The following is a 3,985-nucleotide window of genomic DNA, read 5'->3' on the forward strand; positions in this document are numbered from 1 at the left end:
AAACATAATGGATCAACATACGCCATCTCAGTAGCCTGCGTTTTAAAACCGAACTTATCAACGCTAGCATCGATATCAACAGGAAAATTGTCATACTGTACTCACAAAAATCTATAACGTTCTGTCTATGATAGCTGTAGCTTCTAAACTAGGACAATATTACACCCACTTTTTAAATCATTATTGATTTTTCTTTGTATGCCAATTTTTTCATAAAATTGGTAGCGTTCCTGCTTTCACAAGAAATGAACCACACAAAATATTCAGCAAGAACAGCCAATCTCAGCTAATACAAGACATGGGAAATAAGTAGTACTCGTTCTTAAAAGACAACATGTGTAGAATACAGCTTTCCAAGTTTACAATCACAGTTTTGGCAGTTGAGAGTCAGAAAGGCATTAACTACATGGACTATGTACACTCTTAACAGCTTTCTGGCACTCAGCTAACATTTCTTGTTACTGAATGAAATAGAAATACAATGGTTAAACAGTTATTTACAGGTACACACATGTTCTTTTTTGTTTGTATTTACAAATACCTTAGCTTGAGGTTATGGCTAAACGAGAGACATAATCATGCTCCCTGAATCAATGTGGATTCAAAATTTCTTGTCATGTTTCTTAGAAGACTTGATCGATCCTGAATTGGGAAGGCCCTTGCTATGCGGACAGGAAACAAATCACTCTGTGTCTTGATTAAAGTAAAAACATTCGGCCTCCTACATATTTGTAGAAAATCAACAGAAAAATTGACCAAACAATTAAAAAATAGAAACAATCATTTTAATTGACAGAGCCTACAAGTTTGAGGGACTTCTTTTTGTTGCCATGGTAGACAAACTCATTGTTAAAAATTTCTTTGATGGCAACGCATGTTTCCAATAAGGACAGGTACGTAACAGATTGGTGTCTGTACAATTTACACGAAAACAGTATATTGGCTGTCAGATGCTACCATGCTGTACTGTCAATAGCCTCCTTCCCTTAGGCCATGTCATTTCAAGAGATTTCCTAATGAGGTCTAAATGAAGTCTAGCTTGAAGTCATCTATTCCTAACTTGAACACCCAGGAAGGTTCTAGAAGACTCTTTGATGATCTTATTTAGATCACACCAAAAACACAGGAAGGTTCTAGAAGATTCTTTAATGATCTTTATTTAGATGACACTAATGACCTTCAAGAAGACCAGATATTTTTGAGGAAAATTGACATTCCTGCAACCCTGCACAACTTTGCCATGAAGCCAATCCCACGATGTCTGAAAATTAGGAAATTTTTAAGCATTGCATGGAATTCAAGCAGGATGTTACATTCACTAATTCAGCAATATCTGCTGACAAAAAATATAGTATTAAAGACAATGACAGCATTAAGATGATAACCATTTTTCTTTTTTCTTTTTTCCATTGAATTTCGTTGGTTGCCTCAAAAGGAAGGTTTTAAGCTTGGTTTTTGAAAAAAATTATACTTCTTCAAAATACTTATCATTCTGCGATTACATGTTTTTGGTGGCCTTACTGTAAAAACAAATAAAAGCAAAATTAAGAAAGGACAAAATTACAAGCAATAATTCACATTTTCTTGCAGAGTCAGAATAAAATTGAGTCAGCTCTACTTATTCAGAAAAATGAATAAGAAAGAAAAAAAAAAAGAAGGAGAGTTAGGAAGTTTATCACGTTCACTTTACAATTCACACATAAATATTCTAAGTAATGAGCTTAGGAGGTAGAAGTGTATCCTGCTATACGATGCCTTTGGGAACGATAGTACATTTATACTGACATGATATCAACAGGAAATTATCAAGAAAAAAGAATTCTATGGGGAAAAGAGAAGATCTATGCATTTCCCGTGATTTTTGTCCACAACTGTTCATATATCTACAAGTTTAAGAAGACCACAATTACAATGTACAGCCATGATACTCTTAAAAAAAATGAAGAAAAACAAGATTGAGTGTATAGAGAGTTTCAGCATAACAAATCAACTGATCTGCAAACATGGTTTTGAGGACAAATCAGACAAGAAGGAATAATACTTTTTACCACAGAATTGAGGAGGATACAGCGATTACAACATGTCATCCCAAAAATTGCTTAAAGAAAAAAAGGACAAGTTGCTATTTCTAAAGAACGGATCAAGTTTCTTTTACGTGCTATAATTTGAACATGTCCATATGTCACATCAACCTAGTCAATACTCTTGGCAAATCAAAATGTACATAACAATGTTAATGCCCTTTTGAGGAGAGAGATTAAAGTGGAATGAAGGTAGCAGGCAATCACATTAAATCTAAAGCAGGGCTCAACATTACCAGTGGCCCAGAGGCCCAGGGCCACCAAAATTTGATATCCTGCCACGAAATTTCCAACAAAGCCAAATTTCAGTGGCCTGATCTGGCATCTAAACTTCAAAATGAATTTTTATATTCCTCTTTTATTGGTGTGGGGGTGCAACACATTTCTTTTTATCGGGCCACCAAAAGTTCATATTCAAAGATTTTAGTGGCCCAACGTGCCCCACAGATAAAAGTCAATGTCTGTCCTTGTTTGAAGTATTGATGCATCAAAGACTCCCAAGCTGGTGGTGATAATATTCAAGAGTTTCTATCAATAACACCCATCTTTAAAGGGATGCAGTCCTCACGAAATAAAAAAAAATATGTTGTTGTTGGTACCTCCAATGAACTACTTTCATCAAAAACAAACTTTCAAATCACCAAATAAGCTCGTACATTTCGGTTAAAAAAGTGTGACTCTGCAAATGAGCAAGTCTTGGCGGAGAGTCATACGTCATCGATGCACGACTCTTTCCAGCGGTGTTCTGCTCGTCATCCCTAGTTATTTATAAATACATGTTTACTATTTATTTTTATATTAACTGTATGTATAAATAAGCTTGAAATATTTTGTTTGAAATAATAAAACCACATATTGTCACATTTTTTTGAAAAAAATCAGATATGATCATTTTGAACACTTAAATTGGTTTTCTGAGGCACGGCTGTCAACTTGAGAGTAGGGCATCAATGACGTTGCACCTTTTGGCAGGCTCTTACACGATTGCTTGCAGGAATTATTTTTAAAAAATCGCGTACGGAGACAATTTTTGATGTCCACGCGTATAAATTGGTGAAAGGTTATATTTTTTACTCTTCTTAATTATCAGTACAGTGAAAATCTCAGGACTGCTTCCCTTTAAACACCATACGGGAAGCTGGTGGTCTGCCTATAAAGTCTATGGGCACTTCAGAATTCAGTATTGAATGGGTTAACAACAAAAACAATGAACAGGTAACTGAAAAAGTTGGCTGGATATGGTAGCAGTTTTCATGTCACTTTGTTGGATTATCTTAACTCTTGTGTGAGTTTATCATTTTAATTGGTGCATCAGTTTGTGTGAAGACAGCCCAAAGCTTTAGTCTTCTGCATCACACACCTGGATCAGCATAAAGGGACTATTAAACTACACTTTGAATGATGTCTGTGAGTCCACAGGATTCAAATTAGCCCTTAATGTGCACAGGCACTCAGCTTTTAATGGGATGGTATAGTCAGGATTGGCGAAGATGAGGATTGGATTTTTAACTTATGGAATAGTACACTTATGAAATAACACAGAGCATACCATTCTAAGAGGAATTCAAACTTTATATGACGAAAATCAGTTTTGGACTTGCTGAGAGATCAGGTTTTGGAATGGCCAAAACTATGCGATCGTAATAAAGACACTTAAAGGGTTACAGGAAAAACTCAAATCCATCCACCTTGGGACAAGCTATTACTATGTACCATAGTGGCTATCTGTTCAAGTTTAATTTTCATATTCTGTTGCAAAAATTTTCCAATCTTACAAAGAATCACTGACACTGACCTTTGTTTCACTAATTCACTTTTGGCCAACATAATCATGAAAAGGACTACCTGTACTGCTAATACTGAGTTTAAAAAAAAAAAAAAAGGATGCAGCCAGCTTTTATGAT

Source organism: Diadema antillarum, unplaced genomic scaffold (assembly GCF_040938485.1).
Source record: "Diadema antillarum isolate AM-2024a unplaced genomic scaffold, OU_Dant_1.0 seq00000937_RagTag, whole genome shotgun sequence".
NCBI lineage: Eukaryota > Metazoa > Echinodermata > Echinoidea > Diadematoida > Diadematidae > Diadema > Diadema antillarum.